The 23539-nt window shown below is 34.4% G+C and overlaps 2 long non-coding RNA genes across 2 annotated transcripts in view; one reads left to right on the forward strand and one right to left on the reverse strand.

The window, feature by feature from the left end:
- The window catches only part of LOC137856099 (uncharacterized), a 272780-nt gene that overhangs the window by 71047 nt on the left and 178194 nt on the right, over positions 1–23539 (forward strand). The window contains exon 3 of the long non-coding RNA XR_011096196.1: positions 6704–6877. This is a non-coding gene — a long non-coding RNA (uncharacterized lncRNA). The remainder of the gene's footprint in view (positions 1–6703; positions 6878–23539) is intronic.
- LOC137856101 (uncharacterized) overlaps positions 1–23539 on the reverse strand; it is a 51515-nt gene that overhangs the window by 4208 nt on the left and 23768 nt on the right. The window contains exon 2 of the long non-coding RNA XR_011096199.1: positions 23407–23465. This is a non-coding gene — a long non-coding RNA (uncharacterized lncRNA). The remainder of the gene's footprint in view (positions 1–23406; positions 23466–23539) is intronic.

Raw genomic sequence — 23539 nt, forward strand, 5'->3', positions numbered from 1 at the left:
AAACAAAAGCATTCGCAAAGGAAGCAACTTGTTAAGGTGTTCTGCATTCCTATGAAAAGAATCATGATGATGCCTCTTTAAACCTTCAGCATTTATTTTCTACAGCGCTTCTTAAACTCTCCCTGTTCTGTTTCATTCCATTTTAGATGTGTAGATGGCTTTCTTGTATAATTAAGATATTGTCTTTTACCTGTATGCAGAAACAATTCAAGTAGTTTCAGTGCTGTACAGGTTAACTAATCCAATTTTAGTTTTCATTTCTACCTTCAATGTAGATAGAACTTCTGTTTTGTTTTCTGGATTATTTGCAAACCTTTTCTCTCTCCAAAATATCCAGCAGTCATACTCTTAACTGTGTGAAATTTTAGCTAATATATTTTTGCATATTCAGTATTTTCTGTGTTGGCTTAATTAGTACTGCATTTTGTCATATTTCATCACAGCGGTAAACACTATATTCCACAGTACCATTGTTTGTCAACCCTTATCTTTGTTAACAGTGAGTACCAGTAACAGTGAGTAAGATGGGTAGTGTTTTGAAAATAAATTGTTGAGAGAATTTTGACCCTTCTAGTGTTTTTAGATTAAAATTTTATTTCAGTTATTGTTAAAAAAAAAAAAAGCCCCGTTGGCATTTCTTCAATTCACAATTGTTTGTTTTTTTCTACAAAACAAACAATCACAAAAACAAAACAGTTTTATTTAGAAATACTGCAGTCTTGTACATATAGGTGTATGTTTGTTCAGATACATAAATATGTATCATGTTTGTGTTTTATATATATATATATATATATATATATATATATATATATATATATATATATATATATATAAATGATGTTACATTTATAGCAGTCTGGCATTGTGTACCTTTCTTGGTATTGTTTTCCATCTTCTGTTTACAAAAGAGCCAAACTGATACCCATCAGAAAAGCTAGCATTGAATTACACAGTGATTCATCTTACAGAAAAGTTATCAGATTGTTGATATGGCTTTTAATGAAAAAGTGTTTTAAGATGTGTTTTGCTGTTGGAATGAGAAGCAACTTCACCAAAATCTTAGGATGTAGGCATGGTCACCTATAGAAAACCTTTAAAACTCCTAAATATAATGCATGCAATTCTAGCATGGTTAACTATTTTAGTAATTTGCCTGTAAAAATTATCTTTCTGAAACAAAACATTGTCAGGTTTTCAATACAAAGCTCTCCTCTGGGTAAATTCAGAATCCAAGACATTAAAGTTCATACTAAAGTTAACAATCAATTAATATTTAATGTTGATAATGTTGTTTTTAGTCCAAATTGAGAATCTAATCTGGTATAGGTTTTGTTTTCTTTTTTTTTTTTTCTCTCACATAGTTTAAATCAATTATCATAATTCAGGTCCTGAACAATCCTTATTTACCAACTCTTAACTTCAGATCTGATTGCATATGATTTTATATGATTGGAAATGAAAGAGACAACATGAAAAAGCAAGTAATAGTAGGGTTACAGATTACTTCTGTTAGTGTTCTTTAGATTTTTATTATATTCAGAGACATGACATTCATATAAACACAGAGGCAGAAATATAAGTTGGTGGATTGATGCCTAAGGGGTTGTGATAGGGGGTAGAAAGAAAGAAGGAAAAGGTAGAAAATGAAATGATCCCAGTTTAGACTCCTACTGTTCTGAATCTGTGTAGTGCCTGCATTATTTCAAGTGTTAATATTTTTTTCTTCAGAATCAAGTTAATTAAATAGGTGTTTCCTGCAGGGCTATATATTCTCTGAAAATTGTGTGTGCATGACACTTCAAGCTGCTCTCAGCTCCTCAGAACACATTATTTGCTTTTTGTCTTGTCGAAGTTTCTTACCCTTACATTCTGAATGCTTATTTTGAGCTCTCGTTGTAGAGTTTGAAAATTGTAACAAAAAGGGAAAGCAGTACACACTTTTCACCAATCCTAGGCATTCTCTGGACATTTAAGTAATATATGTTCAAATTCATCCCTTTCACCACTTGTAAGAAGCTTGTTACTTTCTTGCGACAGTAGGAGGAGGAGGAAGAAAAGAAGATTGATTTAAACATATAATTAGATTTAAAGTTTGGAAGAAAGTTTGTAGTATTTGATGAAAGGGCTTAAGAACAGTTGATGAAAATGACTGTCCTATATGGGGATGAAATGGAGCTGTGGATTTCAGAAGTAATCATTCAAAGTAATTGTTATACATGTACAGTGTGTGTGTGTGTGAGAGCAGGGATAACGGAATTGAAGATTACTTAACATGTAACGAATTGAAATGCTGTGGATAAAGTTGTAGAAGTGCTGTTGAAATAGCTTTGGAAGACATCTATATTTATTTGCTAGAAATATTGAATCCTCATTCAGAAGTGGAACCACAATTAACATGATGGGTTACAGGTATTTTTTCAGATGTCAGATTAAAAAGAAACTGTCAGAAATCAAGCCACAGTAATGAAAGGTGCTCTAGATGTAGCTTACATGTATATTTATCCTTTTATGGCACCCAAGTCGTATTTGCTATGTTTGCTTTGCTTAATTAATTATTTTTTAATTGCCAAGGTACTAGGGTTGAAATGAAGGCTAAAGAACTGATCTTTGCAAGTTTATTTGCACGGAATTTTCAATACTTTACAGGAAATCCTAGATATTGTAATTACTCAAAATCTAGATATAAAAAGAAAAAACAAGCAAACAAACATCTTTTAATTAGTTACTCAGATACATGAAGACCAATATTTGAAAGGATGGGGAAAGGGAAAAAAAAAACTCACACACTCACCTCTTCAAATATTATACAAAGAAATGTGATCAGCAGTAATGGACTCAACCATACTCTTCTAAGAAAAAATAAGCTGCATTTGATTGAGATCTTTTCCTTGATGACCAGTGTGGAGTCTGTGAATTTACAAGGCCAACATTTTAAGGAGTTGTTCAGTTTCAAAATCCAACTTTCAGTTGGTGGCACTTAAAAAGCCGATGATCATTCCCTCTATCTTCTTTTCTTTGAGGTATAAAGTTGCTTACATGTCTGGCTACTGTGGTTGTGTTTCAACAGCAGTTTCTGGAAGCATTTCTGACATAAATGTGCACTACGTTTGCTTCCCTCTTCTGTGTAAGGGAGAATCTAAACATGCACCACTTTCTCTGTTGCAACACTCCATTCCAAATCCTGATACCACATGGAGGGGTTGAGGATATTGCTGGAAGGAAGCATGGCACATCTCAGGCTGGTTTCCTGCCTGGGAATTAGGGGACCAAGGATGTCCCACAGCAGGCAACTTCCTTGAAGACAAGGCACAGTGATGACTTTAGAATTTCTTGGGTGTGGCTGTTGGTTTTGCTTTTTATTTAGGTGTGGCTGTTGGTGTTGTTTTTTATTTAGGTGTATCTAGGCAAACCCAGTAAGTTCTGATAGTTTGACCCTGGAGTTACTTCTGCTATTTCATGTAGCTAACTCATGGCTGCAGATTCACGAACTAGGGTATTTTTATCTTTGAACCTTGCTTGACAAAAAAGGCAGGGTCCTGTGGTTTTAGTTAATGTTCTGTGGATTGTTTCTATTTTCATCTGTATATAATTCTACTTTCATCTATTTCTATTCTATATTTTTAGTTACTGTGCAACACAAAAGCAAGCAAGGGAATGTGGAACTTGAGCTGAGTTTTCTGCTATTTCTTGACCAGCAGGCAATGGTGTGGAGAGTCCCTCTTACCTGCTCTTCTGTTCTCACAAGTTTTATACTGCTGTGTTCCTGGCAGACCGGTTTCAGCTGGAGGAAGTACCCATAGTCTCACAGTTGGGTCGTTATTTGGGATTAGGGGAAAGATTGGTTTATGTCCATGTGCTGAAGAAGCCTATAATTTAAGACTTGGTACTTTTGGGCCAAAGTTAGTAGAACATGGTTACAATGCCATTTTTCAGTATGTTTTAGTTTGAACTTCATATGCTAGGTAAGCTCAGAAAATGCCTAGAAAATTAGGCCCTTCAGAGGAATGTCAGTAAGGACTGCCAAGTTTCTGGTTACCAAATGGTATGGGATAGAAAAATGTAGCGGCCAGAACCACCATAGAAACATTGTACCTGGTGCTGATGGAAGAGTAGTTTTTTAAAAGGGTGAAAAGGATTTCAGACATGTCAGATGTGTGGGGAGTTGAGCGCTTATGTGTGCATGTAAGGTATGGAAATTACAGGGTGTTCCACTGCTTTTATGGACTTTCCAGTGACTGTCCAGCTATTTTTTTTTTATAACCATGAGATTTCAAATATGTACCTGGGAATGAGAAAAGGAAAAAAAAAAAAAAAAAAAGAGGAGGGGAGGTGTCTAAATAAAACCAAACTGAGAATCTGGCCGATAAAACATCAATTGGACACCTCTCCAAAGTGTAATTAAGTAAACAGTTCCCTGCTGTCACCTGTCTATAACATGACATTGTTTCCATCAATTTACTGGCTGGCAGGTGCTTCTGTTTCATCCTAGGTGAGATCCAGTGTTGAGACATTCAGACAGCTGCTGGATTGGCTCAGTGCAGTAGTGGGTGGTCTTGTACGGCTGGTAGTTAGCCTGGTGATCCATACTGCACTTTGTCACCTCTTGCTGGCAATTGCAGCGAGGATGTGAAGTGGCTGGACTTGGAGAGGAGAGGGGAAGAAAAATAAAAAAGTTGTTCTTACTCCTGGCTCTTAAACAGAGCTGAGGTGCCCTGAAAAGCTGGGCTACCTTTATTGCTGCCTGTTCTGTGGAAAAATAAGCTCGGGAATTAATGCCAATAGTTTAACACTGTTCCTGATGAGTGAATTTGTAAACCTGAAGGAAACTCATATCAATTTTTGTTTGTTTCTATGAATTTGCTCATATTGATTTGGTTTCAGACTACCTAAGTAAATAGTGTAACTGGATAATACATCAGAGTATTGCACGGTAGCCTGCTTTATTTATTTATTTTTCTGGTTTGTTTCGTCTTTTTAGTAGAGCCTCTCATACTTGCTAGTTTTCTTGATTTTATATGTCATGCATGCATTAGATTTCTAACACAGCCTCATATCTGAAGGGAACGCATACATTTTTGTTTCAAGTTCTGCTTGCATTAGGGTGTTTTTTCAAGACTATAGCTAATGTCATAACTTTCTGTTAATACAGTGGTCTAAACAGTGGGAAAAATCATTTTTTAAGTCATTAGCTATTGCCTTGTTGTTAATCATATCTTATAAACCATAAAAAGGTATTTATGATTGAATGTAGAAACCTTAACATGCCTTTCAAACTACCATTTATTACTTCTGGGCAATTTTTATTTGTGTGCTAGGTGAGGATTAGTTCCTGAGGATACTCAATGCCAGTGACATGGTTGAAATGGAATTTCTATTTTTTTGGTATGCACCTGGTACTCCTGATGGGTGTCTTGTGCACTTGGCAGAGCTGAGCCTGGAAGCAGTGTCTCCCTTTTCTAAGGGAGGAATAAAAGTTCAACTTTTAATTTTTGTTCCAGTCGTATCTGTGAAATATTGTGTATGCTTTTAGCTAGACTACTTCATTATATGGCTGTGGATAAGAGACCTAGTCCAATTGTCCCTTGGTGCTAGAGACAGAAATTGAAAAAGACCTTGTGCTTATTTTGGAAGAGCTAGTTATCACTTTGACCACAAGAGTAACTTGTACGGTACTTTGTTCCTTTTCCACTGTACTCTTATTTTTTCCCCATTTATACATCTTCAGAATTATGTCTATAAAAACATCTGCTTAACAGATGTGGCTTTAAAATAAAATTACATTTTAATATAACAACATTTACTGTCATGAAGTAAATATCAAGTACTAAATAGAAAGCAGTTTCAAACACATTCAGAAATGGCTGAAAAATCTTTCTCCAGAATGCTTTGCTATAGAAAGTTGGTCTTTTAGCTGAACTAAATAGATATTTTATTTTTTTTTAAAGTGACTATTTCCCATTTGAAAACTTTTGACTTCTCATGAAAACAAACAAAACAAAATCAACATATACAGAAATTTCTGTACTTCTGCTGGTCTGAAAACTTCACTTTTTGTGTTGGTTTGTAAACCAGCTGATAAATAAACAGGGCCACCTTTAGGACCACTGCAAAAATACTTAACAAAATGCATATCTGTATTACAATACTGGCAGCTGAAATAGCAGTCCCTAAACTCATTTGAGAACAAAAGTAATCATTCTATATATTTGTGACATATAATACTAAGGACTACATTTTTAACTGAAAAAAGTTTATTTCATATTTCAAATTAATTAATTCAAATTAATTCATTCTTGCTGCTGATAAGAGATGCTGAAGTTGTACATGTTTTTTAAAAATTTTGAAATTGCATTTAAAATTTGTCCACAAAACTGTTAAACACTATTTACACGAGAAAATAATTCCTTCTTTTGCAGTTTATATTTATGTAAGTAGCTTTATTCCTATTCCACATTTTATTCTTGTTTAAAAATAAGATAAGATCTTGTATCAAATCTTTAAAATGAGAGCACTCTCTCTGGTGATTTTTTCCCTATTTCATACTTGTTCTGCTCAGAAGGAACTATAACAATGTGAGAGGGAAAATACTGAAGGTCTTATCAAGTTCCAGGTCCTGTGAGCTGATATTAGTAAAGGTCATCTATACGTTATTTCTGGAAGTATCCATAAGTTCTTAACAAATAAACACTTTACATTGCAGGTGCCAATGCTAAAGGATAATTCCAGAGTTTCACTTCTGGAAATAACTTGAAACTTGTAACTCAAAGGAGAAGAATATGAGGTACAAGCAGTTACTTGTTGAGGAGGAGAATAAAGCCTAGAACTATTTTTATTGACTACTTCCCACTTCGATTGCACCTGATGCCTCTCTCTGGTGAGTAACAACATGGCTAATGGGAACATTATCTTCTGAAAAGTACCCAGAAACAGAAATATAACCTTGATGTTTCTGGTCACAACTGAGTGAGGAGGAAGAATGTTGCAATTGGAAAATATGGCAGATATTGGAAGTATCTGACCAGGAATGTTATTCAAGCATAACATTTTTGCCCTTGCAAAAAATATCAATTCAGATTTCACTATAGCTAATGAAACCATTTTTTTTTCCTTCTATTAAAGCCAGTGGCAACTTCCTGAAAACTGAAAGCACGCTAAAAAAAAAATTAATTTTTAAAATGAAATTACTTGCAGATAAAATAAAGCAAGAGGGTTGTTGATGGTTAAGCACAAAAGAGAATTATATTAAAGCTGAAGGAAAGGAGCAGGAAATTAGAATAGGATCCCTGGATCTGTAAAATTGAAGTAGAATATTTGCTTCCAGTTTTACATTTTTACACAATAATGTACAAGAGACATTGTTATGGTTTGCTTTTTTTTATCACATTACTTACATACAATTTATCATACAATTTATTGCATTTGGAAAGAAAAGAATTCTTCTGGTTTAAAAAAACAAAAACAAAAAAAAAAAACAAACAGGGCGGGGGTAGGGTGTTACGAGAGTTCTAGTATGAGCTAAATATGACTTCCCTTTCCCTTTAAGTTGGAAGATTAAAGCTTATTTATTAACGTATTACTTTTTGCCAGACACATGCAAGGGTATATGCGAAACAGGCTTGTAAAGCCTAAAATGTAGGTCTCCAAAGCACTTGTTTAGTTCCTGTCTAACTTTAGATGCACCAAAATGTAATATTTTCTGAAGTTATTAAGACTTAATATCTCTGGGTGCCTCACAGAATCTGTTAAGTTTGTGAACACTTAACTTGATACTGTAACAGGAAACTTCACTGAGGCTTTATATTGGGGCATTTTGATAAATTGAATTTCTGCCTATTTTAAGGACTTCTTACCTTGTTAAAGAGCAAATGAAAATCAGACTTAAAAGATTTACTGTTGTGAGCTATCAATAACTTGAAACATTTTTAACTTCTCCACAAAGGGGACAAAAATATTTTGCGTAATATAAAAGATTAAATCCTGACATATAAATTCCTTTGTATGCTGAGGGGTATTTCAGAATAGATCTCAGCAAAAATAAATTATTCCTACTGATACAACTCAGTTCCTCTGATTTCCTTTTGGTTAGGAGGGAGCTACATTATTTCAAATAGATTGGTGTTTTTGAGGAATTAGTATTCCTATGGCTCATAACATAAACACGGCAGAATGGGAACAGAAAAAAGAGAAGTTCTATTAGCCAATGCAGTGTGGAGGTCAGATTTATTCTAGATTATTTAGATACTACGGTAGAATGACAGTAATAACCTAACTTATTCAGAACATGTCTTGTGCTCCACTTTGGTTTTGAACCTTAGCCAAGACAATGAGTGCAATGAGTAAGGTGAGGTTGTTCACTCAGCCGCAATCTGGCTGTATGACCAAGAGGTGACCTTTTAGTTTTCATTCACCATCCACCCTTTCAGAAATGTCCAATAATACTTAAAAGCAAGTAGATGGAAGATCCCAGTGCTTGCTGAAAATAAAAGAAAAGCAAATCCAGATATATTGGCCTCCTTGTAATAATTAGAAAAGTTAATTCTGCTTGAAGTTTAAAAACTTCAAACCTTTCAGAAGCCTGTACTGAGGGTCATTTGAAACCCAGAAACATGAAGAATCATGATGGCGCTTTTTGTAAAGTAGTCTCATAAATGAAAACAGAAAATGAGTGAAGTTTTACTTTGTTTTTCTCCCCTCTCTCCTGTGAATTACTTTCCCTTTCTGGCATTCTGAGAGCATAATCATTTTTCTTTAGCAGTAAGATGGTTATAAATCTTGGAATCCAAATTATTCTAGTTACTTTGTATTATCACAGTTCTCAGAAGTTCTTAGAACATTGCTAATATGGAAACATCTATAGAGAATCAGAGACAGTCTGTTTTGTTGAGGCTAAATAGGTGGGGTTTATTTACATTTTGAATTATTTTAGGGGGTATTAAATGCCATATTTAAACATACATCATTCTACAGAGGATATATGGGGTTATCTTCTGTGCTATTGTCCATTGGCTTGAAAAGAGAACCTACATATGCATCATTTAGTTAGTTTATAAATACATGTGTAAGACTGTTGTTTTGTACTCTTTGTTCTAGTTATTGAAACATATATTTCACTGATGCTTAGGGCTGACTGATGATTAACAAATGTACCTCATAGCAGTTGTCAAGATTTGGAAGTTCTTCATTCTGAATTGTCCCAAACAGCAAACGTAGAGAACACTTCTGAGGCTTTGTTGTACATAGTTCAGAGTGTTGCCCTATGGTATGGAAGAATACATTTCAAGTCTCTGATCTAGAGTAACGTTTTTCATACTAGATTTTTTCAGGCAGTCCATGTGAATGTTGGATTTGAACCTTGCCTCCATTTCAGGCACATGGTTGAATCATCAGTTAGAAAGAGTGTATTATGAAAGTTTCAGATTGTCTTATGAAGTTTTTATATATTACCTCAACTTTCATCCTTAGAATGTATCTGATTAATCAACAAAAGATTAGAGAGATCAACATGAAAGTTACTTTGCTAACTAGAGAAGAAACCAGAATTGTTAGCAAAACACAAATCAACCATGGTACCAACCATGATACTGATGGCCTACAGAACTGAACGGGGACTTGTGCTTCTAGATGTAGTCCTTCAATTCTGTAAGACTTGACAAGGAGCAAGGGATTTAGTCCTTTTAGAAAAGCAAAACCCTCTGTAACTACAGTACTCATTTATGTTTTTTCTCTACCACACAGTGTTTCACCTACTTTATTTCAGTAGCAGTTAACTGTAGCCTCTTAGCATTTTGAAATCAAACTAACGAAACCTACTAGATTTGATTACAACCCTATTAGTGTATTAGTTATGAATACAACATAGTTTTCTAATTGGAGTAGAAAAATGGAACTACATCTTTAGAAGTTATAGAAGATGAACTGTTGATGTGCTTATAAAGTAGGGGAAGACCAAGAGGAAAGCTAAAAGATTCCCAAAGCTCATATGGGTTCTGAATTTCAATATGTATTTATGGATAACTACAAGTTTCTTTTTATATTCATATGCTATCAGGTATGCTACAAAGAAAAAAGTAGAGTAGCAACTTCCTTTAAAAAATATTTTTTCATTTCCTTAAAAACAAGAACTATTGTGTTGCCAACCTCGTTATTTTCTATTGTGAAATTGCTTCTGTGATATCTAAGAAAGAAAAGAAACATTTTACAGTCCAGGAAACCTCACTTTTTCTTTTTATGGCATGGTGCTATTGCATTGAGAATAATTTATGTGAGCCTTTTGGACTTTGATGAAAGTTTAATAGCTGTGCTGCTGCATATGCATGGAATGTGTCTATCATTCTAGGCTAATCTAAACTGGAAGTCTACACTTTACCTACAGGTTTACTGATAAGCAAAAACTGAATCAGTTTTAATATGAAAAAATATCACAACAGTCTACAATTATCTCTTTCTTCTAAACCAATTAATCCTATTGGTATTTTATCATATTTAAACAAATACACCATTCTGTTGTGTATGATAACAAAGAAGGTAAAACCAGTGGTTATTCACATAACTTCTAAACATGACAGGGCATTCTCAAATAATATTTTCAACAGGTTTTTATTTTATGAGTTCATCTATGTAGTGCTTGCAGTAAGTGCGTAAATTTATAGCCTTGCTGCTCTTGGAACATTGTCTTCCAGAGCGTACAACTTCATGTATTGTATTGAAGAAAAAAGACAAATTCTGTTGAAACTAGCACGTGCTTCTAACTGTGCCAATATATGGCCCTGATTGTAACTGACATCAACAAGGCAAGACCCCGGACTGGGGACACTAGCCCATTCCCATTTGCAATGATGGCATGCCATCTCTCATGAAGACATAGTAGTATCTGTACATCCTAGAATTCAGCTTGATCACAGCTCTTGGTTTTACTCCAGGGCTTCTTATTATGTATTTCACAGTTACTATAACAATAGAAAATAACAAAGGAAAGGACTGAGAGTATATTAATGGGGATGTTGAAGAGTACATGGGCTCAAAAGCATAAAATAGGTATCATGAGTTCCTCCAGATCCTTTAGGTATTGCTTTTGGTTTTGTTTCTGTTCTCTAGTTGCTATATCAATGTGAGGGAAAAATATTAACAGGGCAGATGATATCTTAACAGCTTTGTTTTCCATTGAAGACTATAGAGCACCGACTGTGTCATTTCAAAGAGCAGAGAAGATTTTCATCTTGATGGTTGAATTTGGAACATTCACCATGGTTGTTGTTTTTTCTTTTTTTTTTTTTTATGGAAAAAAATGGTTAGTTGTGAGTTACCCGTTTAATTTCATCTAGTTAATCTGTAGCAATTTTTTTTTTTTTACTTTAACTCAGGTGACCCATGTGACTGTTGAAAAATATATATTGTTTTGAAGGAATTAATGAGGAGAATAGATATTTGGGTTCAGCACCTGTTTTTACTGAGTTGTCCTGTCATCTTTGCTTAAACTGGATTTCTACTCATTCTCTCTAAAAGAAATGTCTGTTGCATCAGTGGTTCAATCTACACGTGTAAGCATTATGGTGAAGTGAGAAATACCTGGCAATGTCAGTGGGTTCTGAAGTCCTGTTCATCTTGAGTGAAATCTTTGAGAAAAAGGTGAAAGATGTTCTCTTTGTTAATCAATGTACACTTAGTACATGCCCACAGGCACAGCTGCAGCAGGTCAAAAGGATTTAATCTATGTGTGCATTGTCCCCCTGTACTTGGCTCTGGTGAGGCCGCACCTTGAGTACTATGTTCAGTTTTGGGCCCCTCACTACAAGAAGGACATTGAGGTGCTCGAGTGAGTCCAGAGGAGAGCAACAAAGCTGATGTCTGGAGAACAAGTCTTATGAGGAGTGGCTGAGGGAGCTGGAATTTTTCAGCCCGGAAAAGAGAAGGTTCAGGGGCGACGTTATAGCACTCTACAGGTAAAAGGAGGCTGAAGCGAGGTGGGGGTTGGTCTATTCTCTCATGTGCCTGGTGACAGGACAAGGGGGAATGGGCTAAATTTGCAACAGTGGAGGTTTAGGTTGGATATTAGGAAGAACTTCTTTACTGAAAGGGTTGTTAAACGTTGGAATGGGCTGCCCAGGGAAGTGGTGGAGTCACCATCCCTGGATGTCTTTAAAAGATGTTTGGATGTAGAGCTTAAGGATATGGTTTAGTGGAGGGCTTGTTAGTGATAGGTCAGAGGTTGGACTAGGTGATCTTGGAGGTCTCTTCCAACCTAGATGATTCTGTGATTCTGTGAATTACATTTGCTGTGAGAGATGATTCTTCCATGCATGATAGTATTTTATTCCCTAACTAGTTGTGCTATAGGCTCTGAAAAGAAAGACATCTCTGCCTAAAGAAAAAGACAACTCGTAAATTAAATAGATTTACATGGTTTCAACTAAGAATTAGTCTAGATTTGGTTCCAATCTATGTTTAAACTAAATCTAAATTAAAAACAAACAAAAACAAACAACCAACAAGAACAACAAAAAAACACATTTTGATTATGCATTGATCAAAATATCCCCATTTTTTCAGAACTATGAAATAATAATAATTTTTTTTTTTTACACCTCAGGTGGCATTTCCCCCCCTCCCCCCCCCCCCCCCTCCCCCCAATTTCTTATTTAAAAACTAAAGATTTTTTTGTTTTTTTTACTAAAGAATCTAATTAGCACAATGGTATATGCTTAAATTGTGTTAATCAGGAACATAGTTTTAGTCACAGACTAAATAAGTATATAGACCAAAACATTCTTCTCCTACTACTGCTTTTATTCCCTCTGTATATTTAAAGCACAGTAACTGTGGAATATAAGGGAAATATAATGCTTATTGTCAGTTAGATACCTTTCATATAACACTAAATTGAGTTTTAAAGGAGGAAAATAATGTGAGTCGTTTTGCTGACAAAGTCTAACCTTTTCACCTTCATTTTTGAAATTTCTTCCCATTTTGGAACTTATTATGTTTCACAAAAAAAAAAAAGACAAATTTCTTTGTCTTTTGCTGTCAGCAGCAAAGTGTGACCTTCTAATGAAGAGTGCATATGAACAAAAAGAAATCAGTAGAAATTTAAGATGTTCTATCATATATTTCATTGTATTCCTCATACATTCACTGCTTAACCTGTTTCTGCTTTGATTTCAAGCAATAACTTTTACAAATTAAAATACCCAGTCTAACTATTTCTGTTTCAAGTCAGTGTGCTACAAAACTATTAGAAGAAAAGGGCAGTGATGCATAAAAAGTTTGAATTGGTAATGCAATGGGAATATTTTTTTTATAGATACAGAACTGCTACAAAATATGGATAAGATTTTTTCTATTAAATACTCACTACATCAGTGAGTGCTTCAGAGTAGAATGTTTCAGTGTCATTCATTTCAATATTGACTACATGGAAATGCTGTAAGAGGTCCCTCCCGGAGAACAAGGGTTTCAGACCTATTGTATCTATTCTATAGTTCCTGAGAAATCAGTCTCCTGTAACGTTGTGATTCTTTGTAGTATCCATTTTTAAAATAACACTATATAGATCTCTTAACATATCCAGCGTATTTAACATACCCATGTGGGTGAAATGGGAGGTGGGATGTAACTACTAGCTTATAACAACTTCAGAAAAGATGTTGAATGCTTAAGTTAGTTACTTTTAGATTGCTTTCAGAGAAATGCAAATAATTTCATGAAAAGCTGATGAATATTTTTACCATAGCTCTGTAACATGAAACAGCAGGTCATTTATACCTATACAGCCCAGAAGATGAGAATAAGACAACCAGTTTTTAAGTAGAGAGATTAAATGTGTGCTGCTTTATTGACAAGCTTGCATAATACAGAAAACCTTCCATGGGAGAGTGATATCATGGTGAAGACCCTAATAGTTTTAATGCATTTTCTTGCACGTGTCCTTTTTTTAAATTGATAATTCTTCAGATTTGAAGTTTTGATACTTCTTTTGTTTGAAGTACTAAAGATTTGTTAATGAGTTGGGAATAATATAAAATCACACTAAAAATATAGAGAAGACATCCAGATTAAAAAGCCAACTGAACAAAATAAATAAAACAAAAATAAACCATATATATGGTTTATGTATGATATAGGTATATTACATAATGTAAAAGTTATGTGGTGGTTAGCTATACATGCTCGTAATATTGTTGCAAAAGTATTCTTTAGTTTTTTTTTTTTTTTTTAATCAAGGTAATTTAAAACTTTTAATATCTACTCCATTAACTCACTTCTTCTTTTAAGTTATTTATATAAATTGAAATATTTAAATGTAGTTAGCAGATGCCTTTGGTTACGTTCTTTCTCTGTGCTGTAATGCATATTGCTATTGTTGTTATTAATAACTATTACCAATAAATTCCTGTAAGCAATGCTGTTGAGGAAGGATAAGGAAAGGACTCTGAAGTTTGTTGCCCTATATAGTTAAATTTTTGATTGTGCAGGTAGACAAGTAATTGTAAAGATGATAAACGCATTCTGCCACCCTTCCTGCTTCCCAGTGTTCTCTGGACAAAGTCAGGGTAAAGAGAAGCCACGGGGTAACTCACTATCAGATTCTGAGTGTCAGAATTTCCTGATTCACACAAGGAAAAATTTAAAATGTGGAGCACAAATATATTTATTAATGTTCTGGGACTACAGTCTGCAGTACTTCTTCCATTAGCAGTGGCAACAAAAAAGTACCAGTTAAAGGCACAGAGCCATGTTTTATTTGTCGATTCCAATGGTGAGTGTCTTTTATTACTTTACTGCTCTGTCATATAGGCAGTGAATATTAACAGTATTGCTTTTACTTACAGTATTGCTATTAGTTACAAAGATTAAGAAATTCATACTTTTCATTCACACAAACCCATTTTCAGAGTCAGATCTCTCTTTGAACTCAGGCTGCTGTTGAACTTGAGAAGTGATCTAGCATGCTTGTGAATGCTAGGGTTATTCACAAGTCTATAGCTGGCAGGTCATTAATTGAGTTCAATAAAGAATCTTCTTTTATTCATGTAGTTCAGTTAATGACTCCTGCATGGATAGTAAAATCACACAGTCTCGGTAAATTTTTGAATAGGTAGTCCATAAGAAAGCTACAAGAGTGTCAGTTAAAAGGGGAAAATACAAAGCATCCATTTGTGGAACACCACTCTTTGTATTTTTTCATACTCTTGTTTTAAGTCTTTGTGCAACCAGGTTGAGCAGTTAATGTGTCATAGAAGATGAGCTAAATGCTCTACAATATACATGTAGCTGCTAAATAACAGCACTCTTCCCTTTTCATCATCAAATGAATTAGCCATTCCAAAATGCAAATAAGCTTTGGCAGATCAAGAAACTACTACACGCATCTTTAAGACTGACTGTGGAAAAGTCAGAAACAAGTTTTGTGAGTCTGGTGACACATTCTTTTGTTAATCATGAAGATTTATTAAATATGTTTGCTGATACAGGATATACAGTCTGGTAATACTAAGGCAGCAAACTGGCTGTGGCACTATGATCTTGCTGCTGACGTGCTCTATATATAGTTGACTGAAACTAATATCCCCCTTTATGTTTTAATATGTGCTTCACAGAGATGGAGTCAGGCACATTTGCCTTTGCTTGCTATATCATTCACTTCGTTAGGCATCTAACCAGAGTTAATTGAGTAATCATTAAAAGTAAAAATGGAAAAAATATTCTAAGTACAAACAATATAAATATACCACCTAATGAATATCATTCAAGCTGAATTGGATTAAATCACACTTCTGATGATTCTCATTCAATGTGACTGTAAGTGACACTAAACTGTCTCTCCTTCACATTAATATTTTGGCCCTGTGTAGAGCATCAGGCTATGAGGGCCTTGTTTCTGAATGTCTGTTTCCAACCATAGTTTGAAAATAATTTTAGTTCCTTCAAGGCTTAAACCAGTTAAAAAATATATATATATTTTTAACCTTTTAAATGGGCACATTCCTCCTTGTATTATAGGACTTTGTAAGAAGAGAAAGGAAGGAGATGGAAAATGTTAGAACCTATTGATTTTCTGTGACAGCTATGAGCTTGCCTTCATGCAGCAGATTCAGCATTTTTTTCTATTACGATGAGATGTCAAGTAGGTTTTCTAGTGAGCACCAAGAGTTTTATCACCTGCTGCAGATTAAGTTGAAAATTTCTCTGTGTCAAGGCAGTAAACAAGTGAAAATTAAATATTGGTAGTTACTATTGGGAAGTCGAAATACTTATTTCAGGTGATTGTCAGGTATTAAATACGATGCTCCTCACAAAAGCGAGGAAAATGTTGTAATTTTTTTGGGGCTCCTGTAGAGATTATGCTGCAATTCCATTTTTTCATACTTTAAACATTTTGTCCTGTGATGATGATTGTGAGTGATCTCCTTGTTCTTATCTCAATCCTTGAGCCCTTTCCATCTTTTTTTCTCCCTCATTTTCTTTGAGGACAGGAAGCTCCAAGTGGTTGTGGTGGAGTTCAGCTGCCCAGTTGGGTAAAACATTCACAGAAATGTGGCTTATGAGTTCTGACTGTTATGCTCAACTCTGGGATGAACGCAAAGTTTATAAGAACCCACATGTAATTCTATTTACACCTCAAGATGTTTTAAAAAAAAAAAAAAAAAATCCCATTATTGTTACTAAGAATTTAGGTTTCTCCATAGTGTTCTGAAGACTAATAAATAACAAAAAAGAATCTGGGGGATGAGTTGTTCTACCATGTTGAGCGTTGTCTCCATTTCCAAGAGCATTGGAAAATTCTGTAGAAGAGAGAAGGGTAGATAGTTCAGGAGGCCTCATCTGATTAGCACCAGGAAAATATTCGGTGTTCTCGATGTGAGTTTCAGAAAGAAATTTGAAATACAGAAAAAAAATATTTAATTTCAGGAAGTGCTCTTCTTTCTTCTTAATGGCCACCCCTTAACATTTAAAAGCCTATAAAATCTGCCATTAGGTGGAAAATTTAGAAAATAAAGAAGCATTGTACCTCTAAATACTGCACTTGTAATTAGATATTGGATGGCGTAGCTACTACTGCTTATTGAATTCTTTGTTCTTCATCTACTTAAGTGCTTAAAGGATAACAGAAAATGTCACTGCTTTCCCTGAAGAGAATTGGAAAATCTAATTTGTCTTACGATCTTGCAGTGAAGCTAAAGACAATAAATTAGGAAGTATATTTTTCTACGTTTCATGGACTACTACATGGACTCCAGCTGCCTGCAAAAGCAGCTATCAGTGATGGCAGCATATTAAAATGAGCACTGCATGTGCAAAATTGTATGGAATGTTAAACTTGACTTCAAATATACTGCTAAGACAGCTGATTTGAAAAATTAATGAATTATAATTGTATCTTTAGCACAGATATTTCATATATATTGAAACTTCTTTCTCGTTATTGAAACTATCAGACGCCCCCTGCCAAAAAAAAAAAAAGAAAATCCCACAACAACCACCAGAAATTGAGTATGTTTCTTCCAGTACAACACTTTTCTGAGTATTTATACCTATTCAAATTAGCAATCATATGATTTACATATAATGCCTTATCAATGAGAGATACATAAAATTTTTCATGTTATACAGTAAAGTTTAATGTCTGAAATGCAGCCATTTCCAGGAAGGAAACATAACCATACTTTGTCAGTAACAATGTAAATACAATAGTGTCTTATGCAGTGGAAAGTATAAATAATTGAACAATTAAAGAAAATTTAGAAGACCCTAGGAGAGAAACAGTTTTGATTTTTCAGATCAAAAGATCTAACGAAAAAGGTCTTGAAAAGAAAATATCATTGAATCTTCTTTAATTTATCTATTCATTTCTCTGAGGATAAAAAAGCAAGCAAACAGAGCACAACAAAAATTAGATTTGTAGAAGATAGGCCTCCCACCAAAGCCATAGAAGCTATACTAAAAATTTCAAGTAATCTTTTTAGCATAAAAGTAAAATCGACCTTTTTTTTTTTAAGCTGATATCACTTTTGTTTTAGTAGGGTTCATTAGTTTTGCTAGGTTGTAGAGTTTTTGCTGAAGTGTGCAGTGAAATGCAGATAGTTTCCCCACCACTCTCATGCCCCACCCATTTAAACACTCATAATTCAGCTGAAAAGAAAATCATAACTGATTAAACTGGAGAATGCCAATATATTTTAAGCAGAGAACAACTGAAAGAAAAGAATGCTAAAGAAATTATGCAGTTGCAGAATATTTTTCATGACACCTGTGGAAGAATAATGAGTCTGGAATCCAAAGGATAATGTATTGCATTTTCCTGCAATAGTTGTAAGGTGTGGGACAGAGGAGACTAGGAATTTGTGTGTGTAAAATTTGTATTTGCCTTTTTCTTCTTGTTTTATTTTTCTCATATTTGTAATTTATTTCTTAATCTGCAATTTCGGTATGTTTTGTCCTTCTTAGGGAGCTTAACTTTCCCTTAACTTTCCAACCAAGGACTCTGACCTTGTGCATCTCCTTGCTGTCAAATATCAAAGTATAGAATATGCAGATATTATAATTATTTGAAAGGCCACTTATATTCTAGTTTTTTTTTTTTTTCCCTCCCTGTGCTGAGTAAGAGTAATTTTTTTTTATAAGTAGTGAAGAAGCAAGAGAAACTCTTAATGAAAAACATTCACTCTTAGGGTTATATTATTCATAGTCAAAAATTGTTAAAAAGGCTAGAATGCTTAGAAACTACTGAGCACCAGAAAGTTTTCTAAAAATTCGTTGCTCAAAAGCAGTTATGTGATTTAAAGGGAAGTTTTGCAATGAAGTTTTCTACATTTTGTAATATATGCATATATACTTTTCAGTACATAATCAGTAGCTGTGACTATCCACACCAAGTGAGCTCATAATCAATATGTCATCCCAATGGATCTTGCTGGGCTGTGTTTAAAGAAATAAAAGTAGATCTGAATTCTGAAACTCATTTAAGAAGGAATACAGCATTTAGTTCATAGTTAATTATTTAATTGTAGGCTGACATAATATATATGAAGAGGACAGCTGAAAGTAAATGGTGAAAAGGGAATTCTAACATGACAAAATGTCTTTTAACAGAAATTTAGAAGAATATCAAGACTGGAATGAAAAGGGCAATGGATTACAGTCTTCTGCAATATTAATGTTTGGTGCAGAAGAGCCTTGTACTGTGTGTACATACACTTGTGTGTGTATACAGCTACTGATTTCAAAGTATGCTTACATAATGCAATGGGGATTGAAAGTCAGGAAACAAGGAGTGAGGAGCTCTGGAACCATTTCACTACTTATTCAGGAGACAGAAGAACTGAGTAAACAGGGAAGATTGGAACAGTCTGTGGGGTATGGCTCGAAAGAAAATCTGAGATGTGCTATGCCAGGTTACCCCCAAAATGGGAAGGACGCTGACAGAACTCAGCCTAGCCAAAATTCAGGTGAATCAGGAGATCAGAGGGAAAGCAACCCCTCCATCCCTGGTCTTGTCTGCATTTCTGTGCTGAGGTGTTTACATGCATAGAAAATGCATGTATGTAAATAGCTGGGGTATTTTGTTACTGAGTTCTGTTAAAATTTGTCATTGAGCACTGGCTCAGGTGGTGTGTTAGTGTTTACCGGGTTAGTTGTATTCTCTTCTGCAGATGATTTCCCAAGTCAGGACCCCAGCAGTTTCTTCCTCAGTATGCCAATTCAAATAATTCACTTAAGATGAGATTACTGCAAAGATCTTTTCTCAGTATTGTCTTTATACTATGAATATCGGTCAACGTTATATGCAGTAGCAGGCTCTGTCTTTCTGAGGCATTTGGAGAAGGATTTAAAGCTAGTTTTGATCCCTGTATCTGGTTGCTCCTCAAACTCTTTTTTGCCTTTCATAACTACATTTTCAAATTTCATATGCTGGGGTTTAAGATCCTTTCTTTGATCTTTTTTTGGCTTAAAAAAAAAAAGTATCTTACAGGCTCTGTTCTTATTTCTATCTGAAGTATAGAATTCTAGCTTTTGAGGGTAAATGTTTCTATGAAAATTGCTTTAAAACTTCTCCAGTTAAATAAAAATTCAAGACTTTAAAATAAAATGAAACCAACCTCTCTAAAGGGACAACCAGCTCTTTGAGTATATGAAAATTCATTTTTAAAATTTATGAACAAAACTTCTCCCATAACAAAAGAATTATGAAAGTATAACTATTTTGCAAAGAAAAAACAGACACAATCTAAAAAGCTATGAACGCATAAAATTATCATGTTATTTAAAATAATTTTTATTTAAAAAAAAACTTGAATCATGCAAAAAACTTACTGTACAATCTTTTTTACTCACTTTATATGCATTGTCTTTTTATGAACTTTACCTACTTGAATATTATTTTTTAAAAATCTCACTTGCTAAAATATCCTAAGCCTATTTTTATTCTTCTAGCAATAAGTACACAAAATAAATTACAGTGCGTTGCCCTTTCATAGATAATGAGTTGGCGTGGACTATTAAATATTTTTCTTCATATACTTTAAATAATTTTTGCAAATAGTCTTTTATATACTGATATACCCTTGCTTGTAGCTTCAGGATGTTGAAAATTCTCAAGCTTGCTATAGTTTATGCTTATATTTGTCATATGATGAATGTAATATTTACATATTTATTGCCTACAACATTTTAATGACGCTTTCCAAAACTCGTTTCTATAAAGCAAGACAAAGTAATGAGTTAAAATTGTATTTCTACCTCTCCAAATTTCTGTGTATGCCTAGACAGTCAGTTGACCAGATGTCTCTGCAGTACACTGAATTAGTGGTATGAGTTATCCAAATTCTTGCAGAACAAGCAAAAATGCACTGAATAGTCCTTTAATGCAGATGAAACAGTAACACAGCCTTTTTATAGCTGTGTTATTTTTATCATGTTAAAGACAGATTTAAGAAGTGGATACATTTCAATTCGTTTGTGATAGTATGCTCCTTATCTGTAGATTTGGGGGTTCAAGCGTTACAAGAGTTTTGTACTGTAATAATGAGCTAGATATTGTCTATATGAGTAATGTATTTTATGCTGGAGACAAAGAAAATTTCCCAGTTTTTATAGGACTCCAATTACTAATACTGATCCACTTATACCAGAGCATGGAATTCTGTTTACTGGAGTTGAATGATCTGAGTTTTCTTGGCTAGGAAATTCCACTGATCAGCTGTGCACAAAGAAAAGACTTGTAATGCTGTGCCTGAATATTTTAAGACAATGGTAACCAGATTTCATCAAAGCATTGCAGGTCCAGGTGCAACAGTGCATACTGGAAGGCCAACCCTGTTGACAATCTTTGAAATCTTTGACACATGGAGCTGCAGACTGTAGGAATGCAACTGCTGAGAAGCCCAGAAGCCCAGCAAGCAAACTTAAAAAAAAAAAAAATAAATAAAAAAATCAAAGCAGGACTCTGATTTTTTTTTTTTTTTTTTTTGAGGGGGTAACTTCATCAGAATTGAATCATCTCCATCGAACTGGAATACACTAGTGAAAAGATACCTCCAGATTTTCCAACTGATTCTAAAAATCAGAACTATAATTCTAGTAATATTGTGTTACTTAATAATTGTTTCAATAGCAAGAACTCACTGAAGATGAATGTTCAACAATTTATAAGTTAAAACCAAGGGTATTTATCTGAGCTGTCTGCAAAGGATCATTTTAATTTTCTTGTCTTTAAAATGGTGACTTCTTTTCAAATGGGAACAAGCACTGGAATAACTGTGCCCTTTTTCCTCAAGGATTTTCTTTGGAGCTGCACCGTCTTCAGGTGGTGGCAGTTGACTTGGGATGAATCCACTTAAATGCCTTAGATACTAAGGTTTAAAATATTTGGTGTAAACTAATTCCAGTTAGTTAAAGGATGTAGGTACAGCTTTATCTGATTTATGTGTATATACATACTAAATATAAATCTAGGTATCTATTAGATACAGTTACAAGTATAGATAGAGCTACAGCATTACAGGAACATCATAGATCTAAATGAGAATATCAGAAAAGCTAATAAATCTTTCAGTTCATCTTACCTCTTCTACCTGTTTCATAAAACTACCATGAAATTTCAACACAGGAAAAGCAAAAATAAGGAACCTTTCAATATTAGCATTTGAAGTCCTTGCTGACACAGATTTCTCAGCAGTTGTGGCCCATATTTTTTCCTGTTTTAACATGCCTTCCTTCATAGAATTTGAGACATTAAGACTAAACTTGTTTTGCTTAAGTACTTTAGAATTCATCATGCTGATCTTCATTCCCATAGACCTTATGAACTTAAATGATACAAGTGTAAACTATCCTCCCCTGTACTATGCACATAAATTCCAATTGTGAATGTGGTTATCGCAAAACACATGACACATGAGTGCCACAGGCGAGAGAGCACCAATTAGGCAAACTGACTTCCAGATGGTGCAGTCTCAGATTTTGGATAATTGCTCAAAATGATACAGTGAGGTGAGGGTGGAGGGACCTTGCTACAGTCTAGATATATAATATAAAAAATAAAATAATAATAATAAAATCCCAACCCTTAACCATGCACTTGCACTTAAATTTTAGGAAGCTAGTATTTGAGAGAATTCATAATATTGAAACACTCATGACAAATGCATAGAAGAACCAATTTCTTTCACAACTATGTTTAAAAGGAGCAACTTGGCAGCAATTCCATTCAACTTTCAGATTGCCTGAAGGTGAAAGAAGCATTATTTATCTCTGGTGTGCTTTATTATCATTCCATGATTATGAGAATATAAAGACATGCATCTGTGTTTGTTTCAGTTCTCTGAGAGAGGCTCTTGCTCTTTCTAATCTCTGACTACTCAGAGTTGTGAAGTGAAAATATCTGTAGGTGTGGGTTTGAAAAGTCTCCTGCTGCAATTGCTGTTGTGAAGAGATCTAACAGCACAATGTCATTTTCCCCCCTCATTTCTCAGTTTATCATCTCTCACAGTGAGGCACGTTGAGTGCAAATGTGCATTGTGTAATTTGTGGTTTGTTGCATGAAAATTCTTACTTCCCTTGGTTACTTAGCCAAAAAATCAAAAAGTGATTAGAACCTGTCATAGAAGCAAGCACAGGGAAGGAACCCACCAGGTAAGAAAAAAATCTGTAACTGCTTATATTGGTGGCGCACTGTAATGGAATAAGAAACAAACTCAATATTTTTCCCCCTTCTCAGTTTCTGTTGAGTAGAAAAGGCATTTGTAGAAGTTATTCAGGGCTATGAAGCCCTGAAGTTATTCAGGGCTTGATCCTGATCAAGTCCCAATAAAGGGTTTTAATGTCTTTGCATGTTATTGAAGAAGCTGTGCTACTGCTCTGTCTGTTGCAAGATGGAAAAGATCAGACTGGCTTTTTGTCTCCACTGACCTCTGCAACATCCAGTTCTTTGGGTTGAGAGTAGAAATTGGGTTTCCTTCTTCCCATCTCTGTAAGCAGAAGTAATATGACTTATTTCATTTTACTTGTCCAAGAACTTCGAAGTAAATAAGTAAAAAGAGTA

This window comes from Anas acuta, chromosome 4 (genome assembly GCF_963932015.1).
Source record: "Anas acuta chromosome 4, bAnaAcu1.1, whole genome shotgun sequence".
Lineage (NCBI taxonomy): Eukaryota > Metazoa > Chordata > Aves > Anseriformes > Anatidae > Anas > Anas acuta.